The sequence below is a fragment of the Vulpes lagopus genome, chromosome 8 (genome assembly GCF_018345385.1).
Source record: "Vulpes lagopus strain Blue_001 chromosome 8, ASM1834538v1, whole genome shotgun sequence".
In the NCBI taxonomy this organism is placed as follows: domain Eukaryota; kingdom Metazoa; phylum Chordata; class Mammalia; order Carnivora; family Canidae; genus Vulpes; species Vulpes lagopus.
Window position 1 is genome coordinate 98,173,325 of NC_054831.1, and position 23,467 is coordinate 98,196,791.

The 23,467-nt window shown below is 41.0% G+C and overlaps 1 protein-coding gene across 1 annotated transcript in view; it reads left to right on the forward strand.

Moving 5' to 3' along the window:
- Nucleotides 1–5,141: 5,141 nt before the first annotated feature.
- Nucleotides 5,142–23,467, forward strand: part of IPO11 (importin 11) — a 205,287-nt gene continuing 186,961 nt past the window's right edge. The window contains exon 1 of the mRNA XM_041766936.1: nucleotides 5,142–5,299. The gene's annotated coding sequence lies outside the window, so the exon portion shown is untranslated. The remainder of the gene's footprint in view (nucleotides 5,300–23,467) is intronic.

A 23,467-nucleotide genomic window follows, 5' to 3' on the forward strand; every position in this document is an offset into this window, starting at 1 on the left:
CTTGGATATGGCAGCCCGAGCAAACTAATATAGCACATAATGAAAATTCACATTTGCAGTCTCCACCTCAACATTCCAGATCAGAGCAGGAGTTGAGCCCTGGCAAATGCATGTGTAACAAACCCCCTAGGAAATCCTGATGTATGCCACAGGTAGGGACTCATTACTTTCTGCACTAAAATAAAGTCAATTGAGGAACTTCTACAGAAATAGAAAATATGAGGGGCTACCGTCATTAGTATGGGAGATTTGTTCTTATAATTGGGACCCCTTATTCTGCCCATAGTCACTTTTTTTTTTCTGTTGGTATCAAGGTGGCATTGAAGTGAGACAATATTAGGTGCTCCATGGATCCATAAGTCCTAGGAAGTTGTGTGACATTGGGTTATGAGCTCCATTTAAAACACGAGCATTGGGAATTTATGCTGGAATGTATTTGAGTTATCTTTGCAGCCACAAATTTGAATTACAATAAATAATTTTATGCTTCTCTGGTTCATGTTTATCTCCTTTGTTTTTTGTTTGTTTGTTTGTTTTAATTTTTTTAAATTTTATTTATTTATGATAGGCACACAGTGAGAGAGAGAGGCAGAGACATAGGCAGAGGGAGAAGCAGGCTCCATGCACGGGGAGCCCGATGTGGGATTCGATCCCGGGTCTCCAGGATCGTGCCCTGGGCCAAAGGCAGGCGCTAAACCGTTGCACCACCCAGGGATCCCCTATCTCCTTTGTTAATTAAAAATAATTATTTTTTCAATTTGGATATGCACAATGGATTCATTGCCATTCTTGTATTTTTTAATATAACTTGAAAAAGAATTATAATGGCATTTGCTTTGGTAGAAGAAGAGGCTTACTTAAATCCACAGCATGCTTGAAATTATAACATTTTAAATGTGCCAGGGAATATAATAAAGAATAACAATAAAATCTTGTAAGCATCTTCTTGTATAAAATATGGTTCCTTAAAGACTTTTAATGTATTGAGAAGTCATAAAAACATTAAGAATGTTTGAATTTCACACTTTAAACATAGATTCACTAACAAAAATACTGCTTTTTTATGAAAAAAGGAATATAATTCACTTTGACAAGATAAAATCAAATTGAAATCTAATTAATATCAACTGTTCAATTTGATTACAACAATGGAGCATTATTATTATTGTGCTAATATTCAGTCTACACGGTGAAATGAAATTCTTCCGTACAAAGCTGGATAATTTCAAAGAGTACCTAGCATCTTAATCTCTACTACAGTGTCTAAATCTTAACAAAAATATGATATTTGTCTGAAAGAAATTAATTTTTTAAAATATTTTATTCATTTATTCATGAGAGACACACAGAGAGAGGCAGAGACACAGGCAGAGGGAGAAGCAGGCTCCACGCAGGGAGCCTGACGTGGGACTCGATCCCGGGGGTCTTCAGGTACGCCCTGGGCTGAAGGCAGCGCTAAACTGCTGAGCCGCCCAGGGATCCCCTGAAAGAAATTACATACCGTGAATACTTCGGGCAAGATTCTTCTATAAACATATTCTAATTTTTTTTTCAGATCATTATAAATACTGTTTTAGGGATCCCTGGGTGGCGCAGCGGTTTGGCGCCTGCCTTTGGCCCAGGGCGCGATCCTGGAGACCCGGGATCGAATCCCACATCAGGCTCCCGGTGCATGGAGCCTGCTTCTCCCTCCGCCTGTGTCTCTGCCTCTCTCTCTCTCTCTGTGACTATCATAAATAAATAAAAAAAAATTAAAAAAATTTTTTATAAATACTGTTTTAAGGTAACAAAAGAATTTACCTATAATCACTCTATGATGGGATAACCTCTCTGAACATTTTGACATACATTGTTGTCTTCTGTTGTTTTAGCAACGCATGTTTTTACATAATTGAAGTCATACAATTTGTTATTTTTTCATAAAATAAAAATAAACTTTCCAAAGTTGTTATACAGTCGTTTATCAATATTGAAAGCTGATGAAGATTTCATCTTGTGAATGCATGAGTTTACAAAATCATTCTCATACCATCGTTGTAAAAAATAGAGCTATACACATTTTAGTACATAAGTGAAAAATATTTTCTATCTTTTGATGATGTGCTAGTACAAATTTTCAAGATTGAAATTATTTAGTCAAACTCTAGGGACACTTAAGTCTCTGGGCATAGATTAACAAATTCTTTAATTTTTAAAAATATTTCCCTTATTTATTTATTTGACATAGAGTACACAAGCAGGCAGAGAGAGAAGCAGGCTCCCTGCTGAGCAGAGAGCCAGAAGTGGGGCTCAATCTCAGGACCCTGAGATCATCACCTGAGTGGAAGGCAGACGCTGAACTGACTGAGCCACCCAGGCGCCCCTACGAATTATTTTCTAAAACACTTGAATCAGTTTTTATTCTTACCAGCAGGAAATGAAAAAAAAAATAAAAAGCTCATTTCATCATAAAAAAGCTATAGATAGGGATCCCTGGGTGGCGCAGCGGTTTGGCGCCTGCCTTTGGCCCAGGGCGCGATCCTGGAGACCCGGGATCGAATCCCACGTCAGGCTCCCGGTGCATGGAGCCTGCTTCTCCCTCCGCCTGTGTCTCTGCCTCTCTCTCTCTCTCTGTGACTATCATAAATAAATAAAAAATTTTAAAAAAATTAAAAAAAGCCATAGATAGAGGATATTCTTATGTTCCTTCTTTCAAACTAGAAATTGTTTTATTTTCCTTTGATTATTACAGTAATTCTTAAACATTGCAAAAAAGTGTAGATAATACAAAAGATTTTAGAATATGAAACCTACCACTCAGAATTAACTTCTATTAACATGTTGATATATTTTTTAAAGATTTTATTTATTCATGAAACACACACAGAGAGAGGCAGAGACATAAGGCAGAGGGAGATGCAGGCTACTTGCGAGGAGTCTGATGTGGGACTCCATCCCAGGCCCTGGGATTGTGACCTGAGCCCAAGGCGGACGCTCAACAACTGAGCCACCCAGGCGTCCCCATATTGATATTTTCTAAGACTTTTTGGATATATTAGACTCTTCTCCTCTTTCTACCTAGCTAAATATATATTACCATAATTTATTAAATAGATCCTTATTGAAAGACATTGTTATTGTTTCAAGTTTTTTTTTTAATTTTTTTTAAATCATAAAACTGAATCTGCTACAAATTATATTGCCAAGGGAAGATCAGTTAGTTTCTCAAAGACTTATTTTCCTAACCTGGTAAGCATCTGATGATCCATCAGCATCTAAGGAGAGCTGTATTGTAATAGAGTTGCTCCAGACCCAGGATTATACAAGTTGCAGTATTAAATGAAATGTAGCCTATGGCTTTGGAACATGTGTTAGTTTTCTTTTCCTGCTGGAAAAAAATTACCACAAACTAGTTTAAAAACAACATGAATTTATTATCTTAGAATTCTGAAGGTCTTAAGTGTAAAATCCCCTGCAGGACTGCATTTCTTCCAGAATCTGGGAGAGAATGTGACTTCCAGCTTCCCTTCCAGCTGCTGGCATTCCTTTACTCCTGGCTTCATATGGACCCAATCTCTACTTCCATGGTCACACCTCTCTCTGACACTCCTCTCTCTTATAAAACATCCTTGTGGGGGATCCCTGGGTGCCTCAGAGGTTTAGCACCTGCCTTTACCCCAGGGTATGATCCTGGGGTCCTGGGATTGAGTCCCACCACGGGCTCCCTGCATGAAGCCTACTTCTCCCTCTGCCTGTGTCTCTGCCTCTCTGTCTCTGTCTCTCATGAGTAAATAAATAAAGTCTTAAAAAAAAAAAAAAGTCTTCTGTCTTGGCCCCAGTGGCCAAGTGGCTCAGGTGTTACACATTCATATGTATATATACTTTTTATTGCATATTCCTATTTGACTATGTGCTTTAACAGGATTCCATGTGATTCTATGACCATATAAAACCTGACAAGTATCACCTTTCAGTAAAATTAGAAGATACAATTAGGCTAAGTAAATAAATAAATAAATAAATGAACATGCCCACAATACCATTCAACTAGTGACAGGCCTTGTTAACATTTTGGCATATGTTTATTTCCAAAAATGGGACCGTACTGAACATATTGCTTTGTAACAAAAACTCCAACGCATTGTGAATGCGCTAGCATGTCAATAAATATATGCCAACGTAATTCCTAGTGGCCAACTTCTAATTTATTATATATGCATATATCATGATTAGACATTCCTTTCTTGGTGATTATTTAGGTAACTTTTTATATTTTTAATTTTTTTTTTTTTTTTTTTTTTTTTTACTTTTTATATTTTTAAACAGCCCTCGCGTGACAAATACCCTTGTAATGTAGGTTTTATGATTGGTTCAAATCCAACAATGCTCCTTACTTGCTGCGTGACCTTGGGCAGATTATTTGAGTTCTCTGTGCTTCAGTTTCTTCATCTATAAAATGGGCACAATAAAAAAGCACCTCATTGTTTTGAGGCTTGAACTACACGACTCCTATAAAGATCTTGGCATTGTATCTGGCACATTCTAAAAGTTCAATAAATGAGAAATATTATTTTTTTTTATTAATCTCAATGGGCCCTCAACCATGCCTTTACAACTCGTCTTTCTAAAGAAAACTTAGGTCACTAAGCTGGCCAGTGGCAGAGGCAGGCAGACGCGGGTTTTTCCCTTCTTAGTTTTTCCGATCTCGCCATAGTTCTGGAGTAGAGCGCTCAGCAAATCTAAGGGGGGGAAAAAAAAGCAAAAATAAATCCATTTTCGCGAGAGGCTTGACCAATGGGAGAGCAAGATTATCCTCGCAACCCAGCAGAGACGGACCCGTAAAGCCGCCCGGGTTAGGACAGCTCTCCGGAGGCGGGGCGGGAGCATGGTTCCGACTCCAGGAAACGACCCGGGAGACCCGGCCGCCCCGGGCGTCGGGCGCCTCCGAGGCACCGTTCCCATGGTTACAGCCCCTGCGGCCTCTGGCCGCCCCGCTCGCTACTGCGCAGGCGCAGACCGCTGATTTCGCCCCCAGGCGCCTTCAGTTTCGAAGAGGAAGCCCCTCCTCTCCTCGTGCCGTCGTCCTATCGCCGCCTCTCTCTGCCGGCTGCACGCCCGCCGCGGGGTCTGTGACGTCGTATTCGCGCGCCCGCGTCGTTTGGAGCCGCGACGCCGAACATGGCGCGTTCCTAGAAGCCGCTTTCGGCATCAGTAGGCGGCGGCGTGGAGATTGGAAGCGTGGGGCGCGGGACCGACCGATTTCACTTCGTGTTGAGGAGTGGGAGCGGGAGAGCCGGCCTGTTCCGGACCGAACCCAACGGTGAGAACCTGAGAGGCCCGGCGCGCGCGAGTGGAAGGGAGGTGTGGGGTGGGCAGCGGGAGGCCGGAGAGGCGAGGGGGGAACGTGGGGGCCCCCGGAGCCGAGCACTAGCAGTCAGGCGGCGGGGCGGCCTGCGTCACCCCGGGAGCCAGCGGGGCCGGGGCCGGGGCCGGCCGAGTCACCCGGCGGGGCGGCGTGGGCTGGGCCGAGGAGGAATGGGGTGCAGGGAGACAGACACTGGGGGCCCGGAGGAGAAGCCCTCGGGCGCCCATTGTGGCGGCGGCTGCGGGCCAGGCTGCTGCATTTGCCCTTGGGGGAGAGGTGGTGCCCGTTGTGCGAGAACGTGGTCAGTTTTGGTGTAAAACCAGCGTATCCTGTTCCCGCACACACTCCGTTGGTGCTCGTAGCGGCCGTGGGAGAGCTCTCATCAAACCTCGGAGTCTTCCTCGCCTTCACCGAGCAGTGAAGGGGGAGTCCCACGTTCTCCGAGGGGGGCCGCTTGCTGAGGTATGGCCGCCAGCGCTCGAGCCCGGCGACCTGTGCAGCTTCATGCTGGGGGAATTTGTGATTCAGCAAAACTATTTGGAGGCCCAGAGCGTTTGCCATTCTCTCTTATTCTTTTGTTGCACGGTGGGGAACGAGGAAAGTATTATTTGGGGAGGGACGTGACTAAATTAGGCAGAGATGGTGAATTAATTGCCTGGTGGTGCCAGGATCGCAATTGGCAAACCTCCTCCCCGCCCCGAAATAAGCGAGCTCGGTCGTCGTCCTGTGTAGTGCTTTCGAGAATGGCTTATTCTAAAGAAGAGGGTAAGAAAGAGCAGTTCACAGCCATCATCCTTTTTTTTTGTTTGTTTGTTTTCCTCCTTGGATAAAAAGTTCACTCTGTTTTAACGTTATTTTAAACTTCTCTCTTAAGTATAGAGGCTTCAGGTTAAGGGCAGAGTGACCAGAAGGCTTCCATTGCATGACACCTTCTCTTACATCTTTTCGTCGCTGAAGATCTCTTTGAAATTAGGATGAAAATCCCTGTTGATTGTGACAGGATCGTGGAATTTTTTTTTTCCTTCCCCTAACCTAATATAGGGAAGAGCAGAAACAGTTTAATTATAGCAATAGTTTGTGGCCATCTATCATAGCCCTAGGTCAGCTGGGCCGTCTCTGTCCTAGTTACACTTACTAGAGCAGAAGAATATTCCCATCACAAGTGGATTCAGTCACGGTAATAGGATTGGAGGTTCTGAGCAAATAGGTGACGATTATGCGGTAGTCTAAAAAGTCTTTACATTTTGTGACATTGAGAAAGGGTCTGCATTTCAGGATCAAACCGTAATGCCTAAGAACCCTTGTAGGCATGCGACAGTTAAAATGCACTGAAGCCTTTTCCAGAGCTAAATATGTTTTTTACAGATATGAAAATCTTTGTGTTTTGAGAAAGATAATATGATTAGATGGATTTTGACCCTTGTGGTGTATGGATGTGCGTGTAGGTATGTGGTTGTATTTAGATTTCTTGTTCTTGTTGAAGTATAGTTGGTGTACGGTGTTGTGTTAGTTTCAGGTGCACAACACAGTGATTTGACAGTTCTGTACATTACGCTGTGCTCACCATGATAAGTGTCCATGATAAGTGTCACTGCTGTCTGTTGCCTTACAGTGTCGTTACAGTATTCTTGACCGTATTTCCTGTGTTGTACTTTTTAATCCCTGTGACTTATTTATTTTTATAACTGGAAGTTTGCACCGTTTAACCTGCTTCATCTATTTCTGTGCATTGGTATTTAATCTTGATTTTCCTAATACGGAGTTATTGATTCCAGTATTACTCATTTCTGTCTTTTCCTATCTGCACCAAATGAGGACTATCATCAAGTTAATTTGAGAGTGTTTCAGGGAACGCCAAGACGTACTTAGTGCAGGTGTAAGTCTGGAGCGTCTTTGTTTAGTTTTCTAAATATCACCTTGATTACACATAAGCCCACAATTACAAGCTTTGTAGAGCTTGTGCTGGATCTGTGTTCTGCAGCCTTGCTACTCAAAATGTGGTATATGGTATCACCTCAGCATTTGTTCAGAATACACAAGCTCAGGCTTAACCCCAAACCCAATGAATCAGAAGCTGCATTTGAACGAGCTCTCCAGATGATATGAATTTATATTAAAGCTTGATACACGCCACTTCGGTGGGAAAAGTTGGAAGACAGGTCATTCATAAACCATAAAAATTATATAGCATTTATTTTGATCTGAGGCGGTCTTTTGCTGATTATTGAGTCTGATTCATCTGGTAGAAGAAACTGAGACCCAGGAATGGTAAGCGACTTGCTTGTGTAAGGCCACGTAACTAGATTCATAACCCAGGTTCTGACCTAATCCAATGCTTTTCTTTTCTTTTCTTTTTTTTTTTTTTAAGATTTTATTTATTAATGAGAGACACACACACACACAGAGAGAGAGAGAGGGAGAGGGAGAGGGAGAGGCAGAGTCACAGGCAGAGGGAGAAGCAGGCTCCATGCAAGGAGCCCGGGACTCCAGGATCACACCCAAGGCTGAAGGCGGCGCTAAACTGCTGAGCCACCCAGGCTTCCTCAATGCTTTTCTTTTGTTAGTTACTCTTGTATTAAAATGGGACTAAAATGGGATCCCTGGGTGGCGCAGCGGTTTGGCGCCTGCCTTTGGCCCAGGGCGCGATCCTGGAGACCCGGGATCGAATCCCACGTCAGGCTCCCGGTGCGTGGAGCCTGCTTCTCCCTCCACCTGTGTCTCTGCCTCTCTCTCTCTCTCTCTCTGTATGACTATCATAAATAATAATAAAAAAAATAATAAAAAAATAAAATGGGACTAAAATATTGATGAATGCGAGCTAGGTATTCATGCCACAACAGACATCTATTGAGTAACAGACAAGCAGCCCAGTAATTCTGTGTTTTGCTCATAACTGCTATTTGCCATGGTGGCTACGGACCCACCACCTTCCCTCTTTACTCTTTCCAGGTTGATGTCATTTCTTCTTCACAGAGGAAATGAAATACATTGGTGGGAATGTTGGTTTTTGTCCTCTTTCACCAGTAAACATGTCTACTTCTATCCATTCATCTCTCATTGCGCTCTGGGTTTTTTCTCCTCAGGAACATTGTTTCCTTGATGTATTAGTTTTCTAGGGTTGCTGTAGCAGAATACCACAGACTGGGTGGCTTGAGTGATGCAAAATTACTTTCTCCCAGTTCTGGAAGCTGGAAGTCCAAGATCAGGGTTCCAACATGTATGATTTCCTCTGAGGCTTTTCTCTTTGACTTACAGATGACCGCCCCCTTTGTGCACTAGAATCTTTGGTGTCTCTTTTTCTTATTAGAACACCACTGGGGGATCCCTGCGTGGCTCAGCGGTTGAGTGCTTCGCTTCGGCCCAGGGCGTGATCCTGGAGTCCTGGGATCGAGTCCCACGTCGGGCTCCCTGCATGGGGCCTGCTTCTCCCTCTGCCTGTGTCTCTCTCATGAATAAATAAAATATTTAAAAACAAAAACACCACTGGTATTGGATTAGGCCCCACTCTGATGACCTTATTTTGACTTAATCACTTCTTGAAAAATCTTATCTCCAGTACTGAGGGTCCTGAGGGGCCATTTAGGCTCTGATGTGTGAATTTTTGGGGAATACATTTCAGTCCATAACACTTGGTCATTCCTTTTTTACTCTCAACTGGCACTAACTTACTAGGATTTAAACACACTTACCTTAAATACACTCTGTTCACTCTAGATTGCTCTTCAGTTTCATCTGTAGTTAATTCCTTTGAGTGTCTGGAAGAGTTACCTGTATTCATTTTCTCAGCCACCTTATTACTCTTTTAAGCCTCCTAGTATATTGAAGTCTAGCAGTCCGCTACAGTCACTGAATTTGGTGGGTGGTGGTCACCATTGATCTTTGTTGGGGAATCTAGTAGAATCTTTTTCATCAGTTGACAATTTGAGTAGTTGTTGTCTTTGAAATTCTCTTATGCTTCTGAGACTTTGTGATTTCCTTATTTCTCTCATGGCTGATCGTGGCCAATCTTCCTTGGTTTATTTTTCTTTCTTTGACCCCTTCAGATACTTCTTTCACACTGAGGCACTGTCTGCTCTCTTCTGCCTCCGTCTGCTCTTGAATGGTCTTATCTCTGATGTCTGCAACTGCTGTCTTTATTTTGATCACTAGCAAATCTCTGTCTCTTTAGCTCAGATTACTCTTCAACTCTGACATATTGTGGTTGTCTTAAGATACCTTAAATTCAGCTCAAAAATTACTTCACTCTTTCTGAAGTTGCTTCTCTTCCTCCTGTCATCCTTATCTGCCATTCAGTCGTAGATGCCCCAAATCTTAATTTTCCCCTCTTATTTCCCTTTATGTGCTACTCCCCCCCTTTCTGCCCTGCAAAATTCTAATCATTTACGAAATCTTGTTCTACATCTTTCATCCATTTTTCCCTGCAGCGACCACCTTGGTTCAGATGATCATTATCTGGACTTTGTATAAACATTCTAAATAATTTCTTTTCTCTTAAGAATGGGTATGAATCCCTCTCTACCCTTTCCTTTTTTGTAGGCAGATTGTAGTGTTTTTCTGCAGTGTTTCTTTGCAGGCTTTCAGATTAAAATCCAAACTACCAAATTTAGTAAAATCGGGCCTTCGTGATTTGGATCTTGCTTTCTTTTTTTTTATTTTTTAAAAGATTTTATTTATTTATTCATGAGAGACACAGAGAGAGAGGGGCGCAGAGACACAGGCAGAGGGAGAAGCAGGCTCCATGCAGGGACCCCGATGTGGGACTCGATCCCGGGTCTCCAGGATCATGCCCTGGGTTGAAGGTGCCGCTAAACCGCTGAGCCACCTGGGCTGCCCAGCTTTTTGCTTTCTTCTGCTATTTCCTACTTCAAATTATTCTGTCATGTGAACTATTTGCAGTTCTTTAGAATTGTTAGAATGTTTTTTTAAAGTTGAGACATTAATATGTTGTGCATCTTCTGCCTAGAATGTACCCAACACCTGTTTGACATAACATAGATAACTCCTACTCAGCATAAACACTATTTTGTCCACCTTTGCTGCCCCCCCCCCCCCCCCCGGCTTTCCCCAGCCTGCTTACACTGAGTTACATCTTCTCCTTATGTTCTTCCAAAATAGCTTTGTTGTCTTTTTTCTTCTTTAGAGTTGAATGCCAAGATTCTTTTGTTTTCTTTGGTTTAATTTATGTATTAAGCTATCTCCTGCCATAACCAAAGGGATAGAATATCCGTATACTGGTCATCATTTGATGAGAGGAAGAAGGGTAAGCTTAAGGTTCCATTTACTTTTTTGGTCCCTGTGCAGAGTCATGGTCCAGGCCCTGCTGTGGCGCCCATGAGATAGTGATCCGGGTTCTCTTTTTTCATCTTCATAGCCAGTCAGTCAAGCTGATTCACATTAGAGTTATGGGATAGAGTATGATTACCATCTCCCTAGAAAAAGGACTTGAACCTGATGCTGATTTGGAGGTAGACAGCATCTACAATCTCTTGTGCTCTTGTGATGCAACTTCGGGAAGGTGCTTACTCTCACGTTTGGGAGCGCTACAAAGTAGGTAAGGGCCTTCCACATGTGAGCAGAGCCCTCCTTGCCCTGGATGCCACTTGACAAGGACTGTCCCAGCTGGGTCCCAGGGGCCCTGGATTGACCTGGCAGCCCTGAAACCCAGGACTTAGCCAACACCACCATTTTCAAACTGGACCTCAAAGACTCTTATTATCTTATTATCTTATTATCCTATCTCTTAGAGTAGTGGCTGGCCAGTAGAAGCTGCTTCCTTGTTTAGTACTGTGAATGCAAATTGAATTACCAGAGAGTTGAAACTACGTGGATTGTTATGTACTCTGGAGCTTAGGTTGAGTGGGCTTGAAAAGTCAGAGATGGGTTCATTTTTGTGACTTTACACAACTATAAGCAGAGATTGGGATTTAGTGATAGAATTCATTTATGTAACAACTATTTTAGTCATCACTTTCCTGTGTGCCAGGTACAATTTTAGATTCTGGTAATACGCCTTTGAACAATTTGAAGTTCCTGGTCTCTGGACCTTAAGTTCTAGTTGGGGGTGTCAGGACAATAAACACAGAGGTTAAGATGTCAAATACTTAAAAATGTTATGCAGAAAAATTAAGAAAGGGATCCCTGGGTGGCGCAGCGGTTTAGCGCTGCCTTCAGCCCAGGGCCTGATCCTGGAGCAGGATCGAGTCCCACGTCGGGCTCCTGGTGCATGGAGCCTGCTTCTCCCTCTGCCTGTGTCTCTGCCTCTCTCTCTCTCTCTCTCTCTCTGTGACTATCATAAATAAATAAAAATTAAAAAAATTAAAAAAAAAAGAAAAATTAAGAAAGATAACCAGACCAGATAGATTCTAGGTTGAAGGGTTAGGTACTATAGATTGGATGATCTAAGGATCCAGGGACCACTTACTTATGAATTGACAATTCAAGCAAAGACTGAATTGAAGTTGAAGAGCAAGACATTCAGATACTTAGAAGCAAGAGTTTTTTGTTTGAGGAAACCAATTCTACAAGATAGGGTTGATGTCCCCTAAAGATGAGCACCTGTTGTCTCTTACTGTCTTATTATGGACAACTCCCAAACTGAATGCTCTTACTCTGGTCTCCTTCCTATAAACCCACGTAGGAGTTTCTTTGGTTATAGCACCGAGGGTGGGACTGCTGGGTCATGGTATACACCATGTTTGGTGGTAGGATACACACAAACACATGCACATATATCTACCGACACACGCAGAAATTAATTAGAGATGACAGGATTGCTTTCTAAAGTGATCATACCACTATATACTTTTAGCAGCAATGCTTAAGGGTCTTCCATATGTTCTTGCTAGCATTGAATATTTTTGGACTTTTTAATTTTTGCTATCTAATGATTGTAAAGTTAATAGCTTTTTTTTTTTTTAATTTTTTTTTTTTTATTTATTTATGATAGTCACAGAGAGAGAGAGAGAGAGGCAGAGACACAGGCGGAGGGAGAAGCAGGCTCCATGCACCGGGAGCCTGATGTGGGAATCGATCCCGGGTCTCCAGGATCGCGCCCTGGGCCAAAGGCAGGCGCCAAACCGCTGCGCCACCCAGGGATCCCGCTTTTTTTTTTTTTTTAAAGATTTTATTTATTTATTAGAGACACACACACACAGAGAGAGAGAGAGAGAGAGAGAGAGAGAGAGAGAGATTGAGAGAGAAAGGCAGAAACACAGGCAGAGGGAGAAGCAGGCTCCAACCAGGGAGCCCAGTGTGGGACTCGATCCCGGGTCCCCAGGATCACACCCTGGGCTGAAGGCAGGTGCTAAATCGCTAGGCCACCGGGGCTGCCCAATAGCTCTGTTTTTTATTTTTTATTTTTTTTAAAAGATGTATGTATGTATTTATTCATTCATTCATGAGAGGCAGAGACTCAGGCAGAGGGAGGAGCAGGCTCCATGCAGGGAGCCGGACGTGGGACTCTATCCCAGGTCTCCAGGATCGCGCTCCCCGGACTGAAGGCGGCGCCAAACTGCTGAGCCACCGGGGCTGCCCAATTAGCTCTGTTTCTTAAAGATTCTCGTGAATCTTTAAAAAAGATTTCAGTGAGGTAGCATGTCTTCTGGTATTTATTACCCATTGAGCTTTTTTGTTCATGAGTTGTCTATTTATACCCTTTGTCCAGTTTTCTTTTTTATTTCAGTTTTGTTGATTCATAAGGGATTATTGTATATTCTGTATAATAATTCTTTGTTTAGTTGCTTAAAACGTCTTCTAGGGGATCCCTGGGTGGCTCAGTGGTTTAGCGCCTGCCTTCAGCCCAGGGCGTGATCCTGGAGTCCCGAGATAAGTCCCGCATCGGGCTCCCTGTATGGAGCCTGCTTCCCCCTCTGCCTGTGTCTCTGCCTCTCTCTCTCTGTGTCTCACTCATGAATAAATAAATAAAATCCTAAAAAAAAAAGTCTTCTAATTTTTACCTTGTTGATGTTGCCTGTGGTATTTTCATTGGCTCCATTAATTTTGTTTTTCAGTTTTGATGTAATATAATTTAGCAGGAAATCAAGCTACAGTCTCAGTGTTGTATTCTGCTTCTCAAGTCTAACACTAAAAAAAAAAAACATCAGTTCATTTCACTTGAGGTATTAGTGGACAGCAGTGACCAAAGTGAAAAATGTGGTAGTAGAGTACTGGATTGGGATAGGAGACTTACAATCTATAGAAATGTTGCTAATGTGGCTGGGACTTTAGAGAAGTCAATTTATCTCCTTAATCTCTTTGGGACACAGTTTCTTGGTCAGTAAAACGAAATGCTTAAATCAGATATGCAGCTGACCCCTCACCGTTATGAGTTTGAAGTCTGTGGGTCCATTTGTAGGTGTATTTTTTTTTTTGATACAATATAGTAGTGTAAATGGATTTTCTCATCATTATGATTTTCTTAATATTTTCTTTTCTCTAGCTTACTTCATTGTAAGAATACAGTATGTAATACTGTGATGAACAAAATATTTGTTATTCAACAGTTGATATTATTGTTAAGGCTTCTCATCAGTAGGCCATTAGTTACATTTTTGGGGAGTCAGAAGTTACAGACATTGTTTGAGGGCCAACTGTATTTACTGTTTAGAGAACTGATATTGCTTCAAAATTTTCTTAATGATTGATAACGTTTTTTTAATGATATAGTGTAAATAGTTGCTCATTATGGGAACATTACTGGCATGTAGCCCATACATGTTTTAATTAATGAATTTTATAAATGCAGGGATTCCTTAGGCTAGACTCTTAGAAGAATGAGATCCTTTTAAGACAGCATTATGGACAATGATGTCCTGCAGAGTAGTTGGAAGCTGTCAATCAAAGATTTGTATATTTGGAGAGGACTGATGATTCCTTAGCATTTAGTGAAAGGTTCGGACTAAACTTAAATCCCATCAGATACAGTCGTTTAAATTAAGGCTGTGTTATTACTCCAGTTCAAAAGACCGTATCTTGCTCAAAATCTAGCCTACTGCTTTTCCTTCCCTTTTCTTTGTTTTACATAAAAGATGCAACTTTAAAGCCAATAACTGTAATTGCTGGTCTTTAGTAGTTTTTATACAGATGTGTTTTTTGTTTGTTTCAAATAAAGAGATGTCAAAGAGGGTGATGGTGACAGTAGTTGAGGCCTCAGGACTGGCAGTACCTTGCTGGGCGTCCCTGTTGTTTAGGATAAGCCTTTTTTTTTTTTTTTTTTAATATTTATTTATTCATGAGAGACAGGGAGAGAGGCAGACTCAGGCAGAGGAAGAAGCAGGCTCCACGCAGGGAGCCTGATGTGGGACTCGATTCCGGGACTCCAGGATCACGCCCTGGGCCGAAGGCAGAGGCTGAGCCATCCAGGTGTCCCATAGGATAAACTTTTTAAGCTCTGATTCTTGTGTATACTGAACAGGCAAGAGATTTATTGTACTTTATCAATGCCGTTTTATTAAAAACTCCCAGTGAGACATGTACATTGGTGCTTATTGGACTAGACTTCTCTTAACAACTGTCTTCTGGTCTTGTTTACTGCCTTCTTAAATACTGTACAATTTACCCATTTATTTCCCTGTCTCCACCACTAGATTATACTTTCTATAAGAGCAGGGAGTTTTTCTTTCTGGCCTTTTTTTTTTTTTTTTAAAGATTACATTTATTATTTATTCATGAGAGATAGAGAGGGAGAGGCAGAGACACAGGCAGAGGGAGAAGCAGGCCCCATGCAGGGAGCCTGATGCAGGACTCGATCCCGGGACTCCAGGATCACGCCCTGGGCCGAAGGCAGGCGCTAAACTGCTGAGCCACCCAGGGACCCCTCTTTCTGGCTTTTTAGTTCATCGATAACATTTCGAGTGCCAGAATAATACTTGGCATTTGTAGGTGTCCATTAAATACTTGAATGAAAAAAGAATCTTGAATGAATGAATAAATGTAAAACAGTCTAATGATAAGCCAAGTAAGTATCAGGAAGTTGATTAGAGAGTGCAGGACTAGAACAAAGGGTGTTAGATATTCACAATAAAAGGTATTGCTAAATTTTGCTGCCTTGATGTGCCCCTTTTTTTCTTTCCTTTTTTTGTTTTTTGAGAGAGAGCAAGAGTTGGGGGAGGGGCAGAGGGAGAGGAGAGAATCTTAAGCAGGCTCCTTAACCAGCACAGAGACTGGCATGTGGCTCAATCTCATGACCCTGAGATCATGACCTGAGTCGAGATCGAGGGTCCAATGCTCAACTGACTGAGCCACCCAGGTGCTCCAGTGTGCCCCAGTTTTAGTAGCTGAATATATTGAATGGATGGCGTTGGAGAAGGAGTACTTTACTATCTAGTGCAGTTGTACTTTTCCAGAGGAGGTGAGGTTAGCTGTGAACAACAGCCTTAGTGATGATCTGTGTCATGGTCTATTAGCTCCCATTTGAAAAACAACATACCTGGGCAGCCCAGGGGCTCAGCGGTTTAGCACCGCCTTCAGCCCAGGGCCCTATCCTGGAGATCTGGGTCCCACGTCAGGCTTCTTGCATGGAGCCTGCTTCTCCCTCTGCCTCTGCCTCTGCTTTTCTCTCTCTCTCTCTCTCCCTCCCTCCTTCCCTCCCTCCCTCCCTGTCTCTCTCATGAATAAATAAATAAAATCTTTAAAAAAATAAAAAATAAATACAACCAACATACCCAAGAGTAGAATCTTAAAATGAATCTCTGTCTACCTATCACCCAGCTTTAACAATGATCAGCTCTTAGAGTCAATCTTTTCATGTTACCTCCACCTAACTTCCTTCTAAGTACTATGTTAACAAGATATAGGGGCTTGGTTAGATTTAGATTTAACTAGTTATTTTGGCAAGCTGCTTTCTTGTAATTTCAGACTTTGTTTTCTTGAAATGTCAGGATAGCTGGCTGGCACAGTTGGTAGAGCATGTGACTCTTGGTCTTCGGATCTTGAGTTTGAGCCCATAGACAGCGCTTAAAAAAATAAATATTTTAAAAAAGTAATAAAATAGCTCTTAAGTTTCCTAGTATAACTTTTCTCTTTTGATTATCTTTGAATTTTTCCCTGGTCTTCACAGAAATTGATTTCTTATCTTTTCCTACTTTGCTTTTGACTCCAGTAGTTTGGCAGTTTTGTAGTATTTCCTATTATTCTCCAAGAATAAATCTCTTATAGCTTTGTAGACTTGAGCAGTACATCAGGACTTGACTTGCAGGAATTAATCTTTTAAAAAAAATTACGTCTTCCCTTCATCCCTCTTTAGGAAAATGCTCTAGTAATACATGGTCAGTTCTACGTTGCTTGTACTTTTCATCTGCTTCTTCCAGAAAGAAAATTAGGAGCTTTCAAGCTATTAATACCATTTTCTCATTAGCTGTTCTTTTTTTCTGAAAATTTATGTTTCTCTTTAGTGTGGATTCTGCAGTGCTTTTCTTACTAGCTGATTTCATCCCTTATATCACTCTGTTCTTGTTCCAGTTTCTCAGTCACGATTTGTTAAAACGCTGCTTATATGCTATTACATTTTCTTAAATTCCATCGTATTTTCTTTGTGTAAAGCTCAGGATACATTCATGTCTTCATCTCATGTTATCTTTTGGTAGGGAGTATTTAATGATTTAGTACTTAACTTAAAAAAGCGGAGACAGTGGTGTAAGGAAGTTCTGTGGTTGTCATGTTTCGTTTGCTTTAAGGTGAAGTTTTCATTTTCATGTTTTAAATCCGTCCTTGCATTACGTTATTTTTTATGTTCTCATTCATTTCTTTCCCTCAGAGCCTCTCCTTTTAGTGTTCTTTGCCTTAGCTTTTTGAACCCAGAAAGCCCTTGCTCTATTTCCAGATGATTGTGTTGGCCAAGTGGTCACTGAAAATGCCAATGTTCTCTTCTTCCCTGGCCCTCCTTGAGGGGAAAATGGTTAGGAAGCTTGGAGCATACTGTTAGGGGTGTGGTCTGGACTACTGCCGTCAGGTGGCTCTGCAGGTTACTCGATTTCTTTTTTATACCTGAGGACTAGTGATCTAGCAGTGTATTACTTGGTAAAAAAGTTGATGTGGACACTGGGATGGAGAATACTTAGAAATGAAATTAAAGACACTTTTGCTTACAAATAGAAATTCGTTTTCCTTTTATGTGATGGGTATGATTGTATACAATATATGAAGCTTAAGGGAAAGGACATAATAAATATGAATTTTCAGGTTAGTTTCATTTTTCTCAAACTGTTAGAGATTTTAAAATAATGTCTCTATAAACACCAAATAGTAAGAATATTAAATGTCTTGTAGAGGTGACACTAGTTAAAACTACAGTTGGACTGCAACACTCAGAGTCCCCTGAGTCAGAAAGATTGTCTTTTGGTAAACATTGCCATCACAAATTCTGCTAATATGGTAAACTGTTGCTTATCTACTCTTGCTACTGAAAGATGAAATTTTAAAGTTTTCTCTTGTGAACTGTTACGACAGTGTGATAATTAACCACATTACCTACTTAACTATTGTATCTTTAATATGTTGCCATGATTTTTTGGTATGTACCTGATAATAAATGAGGATTTGCAGCTCTTGAGAAATTGTGATGTTTTAGGATAAGGAAGAGAAATCAAGCAAATACTTCCATGGAAATTTAGAGCAGCTATAAAGGGAAAAATCTTGAAAAATTGTTTTTTTTCATCACTAAGGTTAATCTTTAGACTATAAGAATTCTTGTAATTCCTGGGACTACCTTAGCACAATTATTGTTTACAATATGTTGTGTTTCCTGTTTGTCTTTTATTATTGTTTTTTTTTTTAGATTTTATTTATTTATTTATGAGAGACACTGAGAGAGTCAGAGACACAGGCAGAGGGAGAAGCAGGCCACCTGCAGGGAGCCCGATGTGGGACTCCATCCCAGACCCCTGGGATCACACCGTGAGCCAAAGGCAGACGCTCAACCACTGACGCACCCAGGTGTCCCAATTCCTGTTGGTTTTTATATAGTCTTATATATGTATTTATTTGACATCACAGACATTTCTCTGATTACAAAAAAGACTAAAGAGAGTAGTTTTAAGTCCTGATTGGTTTAGGAGGATTTAAGCTTAATTGTAGGTTCTGTCACCAAGCAGGAATTTGTAGGTCCTTTGGAACTCTTGATCAGATGGAATATTTTAGTAGTAGAGAAAGAAGGCAAGGAAGGATGTCTTCTCCTCCTTGTTACGTGTGTATTGTTGCATATCTTTTATTCTAAGGTAGTCAGTCTTTGACAATCTGCATGAAGACTCATGGGGATGCTTCAGTAGCCCCAGTGATTCTTTAACTTGAGGGTATTTGGAGATCTGTGGAAGGGAAGCATCTTTAGTCAAAACAACCCATAGAAAGTGTTATTAACATCCAGTATGTAGGGATCCTAAACAACCTATAATGTGTGCACAGAGAATTTTCTTGTTCAGACTGAAATGGCCTCTGTTGAGAAACACTAGTGAGTCCGAATGGTGTAGTATGGATTTGAACGGGGCTAGTATCTTTGGAATATCCTTGGTTTGAGTCAAAAATCTTTTTTTTTTTTTAAAGATTTTACTTATTTGTTCGAGAGAGACAAAGAGAAAGAGGCAGAGACATAGGGAGAGGGAGAAGCAGGATCCTTGCAGGGAGCCTAATGCATGATTTGATCCCGGGACCCTGGGATCACAACCTGAGCTGAAGGCAGATGCTCAACCACTGAGTCACCTAGGTGTTCCTGTGTCAGAAATCTTACATGCTCTCATCTTGCTTTAATTTCTTGAACCAATGGTCTTCCTTGTTCTGAATTAACATCAGTTATGGTTGTTGATAACTCCAGCCACATGTTTTTCATTTCTGTAGTCACTTCTTTGTTTCTTGCTGACTTTATCATTTACATAATAAAGGGACCTAAAAACAAAACAGAACACCTTTATTAGGTATAATGCACAGACCATACAGTTCACCCACTAGAAGTGTACAGTTCACTTGTTTTTAGTGTATTTGCAGAGTTGTGTGGCTATCACTATAGCTAATTTTAGAACATTTTCATCAATCCTGATAGAAACCACATCCCCATCAGCAACCACGCCACATTTTTCCCCAATCCTTCAGCCCTAGACAATCACCTATATACTTTTTATTTTTATAAATTTGCCTGTTTTAGACATTTAATTAAAAGAGTCACTGTGTGGTCCTTGTGACCGGCTTCTTTGACTTAGCATGATGTTTTCAGGATTCATTCGTGTTGTGGCATGTTGCAGAATTCCATTCCTTTTTATTGCCAAATACTATTCCTTTGGTTGGAATTCCCATTTTTGCGTTGTTTTTACTTATTGCTCTTATAATATTGCTGTTGACATTTTTGTATAGATGGATAACAAATGTAGACATAAATTTTCATTTCTCTTGGGTATATACCAAGAGGTAGAATTTTTCAGTCTTATATTCTCTTTGATTAACATTTTGAGACACTGACAGACTTTTCCAAAGTGGCTGCACCGCTTTCCCATCAGGAATGCATGAGGGTTCTAGTTTTTCCACAACTTCACCAATATCTTTTATTATATATCTTTCTGATTATAGCCATTCTAGTGTTTTTTTTTTTTTAAGATTGTATTTATTTATTCATAAGAGACACAGAGAGAGAGAGAGAGGCAGAGACACAGGCAGGGGGAGAAGCAGGCTCCACGCCGATACGGAACTCCATCCCAGGATTCCAGGATCATGCCCTGGGCAGAATTCAGCGCTAAACCGCTGAGCCACTTGGGCTGCCCAAGTTTTTAATTTTAACGAAGTCCAGTTTACCAGTTATTTCTTTCATGGATTATGTCTTCGGGGTTGAATCCAAAAAGGCATCACTGTACCCTGAAAAACCCATCCATGGTTTCTCCTATGTCCTGGGCATTTTATAGTTTTGTGTTTTACAGTTAAGTCTGTGATCTGCTTTGAGTAAATTTTTGTAAGGGTGTAAGGTCTGTCTGGATTAATTTATTTGAATGTGAATGTTCATTTGTTCCAGCACCATTTGTTGAAGAGACTGTCTTTGCTCATTTTGTATTGCCGCCGCCGCTGCTGCTGCTGCTGCTGCTTCTTCTTCTCCTTCTTTTTAAGATTATTTATTTGTGAGTGACAGAGAGAGAGAGAGAGACGCAGAGACATAAGCAGAGGAGAACCAGGCTTCATGCAGGGAAGCGGGATGTGGGACTTGATCCCAGAACTGAAGGCAAATGTTCAAGGGCTGAGCCACCCAGGCATCCCAACTTTTGCTTCTTTGTTACATGTCAGCTGGATGGGCCTATTTCTGGGCTGTCTAATCTGTTGCATTGATCTATTTGTCTGTTTTTGCCAGTACCACTCAGCCTTGATTACTGTAGTTTTATTGTAAGCCTTGAAATTGGCTAGTGTCACCATTTCACCATTTCTCTCTCTTCTGGTTCTCTTAAACTGCAAGTAGAGTCTAGAGTCTTGGTTAGTATAAGGCAGATGATATTTGGTATTTTAGAGGTGAGGTTGCATACTTATTGCATCACATCAGGAGGCACTTAAGGTCAGGTTGTGCAGCTGTTGATGCTAAGTTTGTTCAGTTGGTTGATCTGATGACTGACAGATGTCTGCATTTAAAGGTCTGTTTCTTCACTGCATATAGCAAGTAATCTTATTTGATCGCACTGGGACTATTCTGTTTCTAAAAGTTGTTCTTTCACTTAATGGTTTTTGCATCCTTTATTGATCCATGCCTGAATAAGTTATTTTATTGGGGGAGCCTTTTTTGATTTTGAAACTTTTTTTGTTCCATTTGTATTGTACACCTTTTTTTCCCTGTCATTTCACCCACCACTTTATTTATTTATTAATAGATTTTATTTATTTATTCATGAGAGACACAGGAAGAGAGAGAGGCAGAGACACAGGCAGAGGGAGAAGCAGGCTCCATGCAGGGAGCCCGACGTGGGACTCGATCCTGGGTCTCCAGGATCACGCCCTGGGCTGAAGGTGGCGCTAAACCACTGAGCCCCCCAGGCTCCCCTCGCTCACCACTTTAATATTGGATAGTGGTGTGGAGTTATTGTCTGTGTGGCATGTTTTAAAACTAAAGACAAATACAGAAAATGTAGTCTGAAGAAAATCATCGTGGCTGAAATTAAAGGCATTTCAGGCCTTTAATGCCTGTCATCTGTCTGTGGGTGGCAGTTAGGGTGCTTGCTGACTTTTCCCTTATCTACTTGTTTGTTTTAATGAAAATTAGTAAGTTTCCAACTACAGGCACATCTGTATATCTTTGGACTTCAGATTTTTCCAGAATTTGGAAAGGAACTTCCAGAAATGAGCCTAGAAAGTCCAGTTATGGAGTATGATTATTTTTAGGCTCTTGGTCCCTTATTTCTGAGTTGCTTAGACCTTAATAATATCAAAGACTACAAGAACTCCAGTAATAAATTGAACTTGCCGAGTTGTAAAATAGTGCGAAGGGTGAAATGCTTGTCTTTTTAATTTGCACCTTCTCCTTTCCTATTGTTTTTAGAGAAAAAAGAATATACATTGAGATTTTGACTAGTTCTCTTTTATAGTTCAGAGCTGATAAAATACAACCACTTTCACCTCTGGTTCTCTAAACTTGAAATTATGCATATTAATGAAAATCAGAAATCTCTTGTGCACATTAAGTAGGAAGCGTGAGCATTCATTTTTTTCATACAGACGTCTCACTACGCATAGTACAGCAGAGACACTACCTGTGTGTGCTTCCACTGTGAGAGGCTTGCCTCCCTGGCCTCAGGCTTATCTGGTGATGGTCTCCATGAAGATCCTTTTAAGTTCTTTGAAAAATACCATTAGCTTCTCCCATGAGTTAACTGTCCCTGTCTGTCTCTCCCTTACCTTCCACCTGCCTTCCTTCCTCCCCTTCTTCTCCTCTTCTCTTTCTCTATTAACTCTCAGCTCTTTGGGTTTTTTGGGGGACAAGCTACTCTGTTTGCTTCATTGCCAAGTGGACATAACATTAGCAACCCTATTAAATTTCTGCATGCTAGTTCCAAAAAGGGTATTGAAAGTTTGCTGGGTATACTGCCCTCTAACCCGACCACCAATGGTCAGTAGTCCTGTATCATTTTTTCCAAGTGAAGTTTATTTCCACACTGTTACATTAAAATGTCTCAATACGTTTCTTCCCGTTGTTCATCATGTTCTTCATCATCGTTGCTGTCCTTTCATGAGAATTCTACAAATGAGTACTGTATGAATATTTACTACCGAGAAAACATTCTCTTTTTAGATTATAATGGATTCAGGAATCGTTTTGACAGTTTCTCCAGGAACCTATTATGTGAGAACACGGCGTATTTGTAGGTGCTGGGGAGTTGGGGTGGTGTGGTAAGGCCGTTTTTTGTTCTGTTGGGAAGAGCTTGTGTGTCTCAGAGAGATTTTTATCAGGCCTCACTCTGCCATGTACTAGCTTGCTACCTGACCCTGGACAACTCTGTTAATAGTTGTATAAGTGTTTCATTTTCTACAACAGTGATATTATTCCACATGCCATATTTGCTTTTATAGCCTTGTTATGGCATCTTTAAAGAATTTAATAGGCTCTAGCTATGTGGTATTTCAAGTAATCTATTATAGGTCTGTCATTATTGAATCATTATTTTTGATGATGCATTTAATCTGCAGTTTAGGAACTGATTGCCCTTTAAAGCTTCTTTTATAAGTTAATTAGCACTTAGTAATCTTTCCAGTAGAAGATCTGAATGGTGATTTCTTTCTCAGACCTAAAAGTCTTTACCCATTAGATGAAACACTCATAATACTGTTTCTGTGGAGGAAATACACTCTGGATTCCAACTGGTATACTAGAACCTTATTTTTTACAGTTTGTTTTAGTGATTACAATAGTTCTCTGTTGCCCCATCTCATTATCTCCCAGAATTGGGGTAAAGAAAGGGACCCTTTCTGATTCTTATCACCTGACAATGATCATAGTACTTGGCACAACCAATTTTGGTTCTCCAGAAATATATGAACTGAGATCTTCATCCCAGACTAGATGGGCTTCTTGGGAACCAGGTGGGGTTCCCAAGTGGGGGCAGAGGGACAGGGTATTATATGCTTCTGTGGAGGACCTTGATGATGCAAGGTATTGGAGGGAAATAGGGATGGAAACTC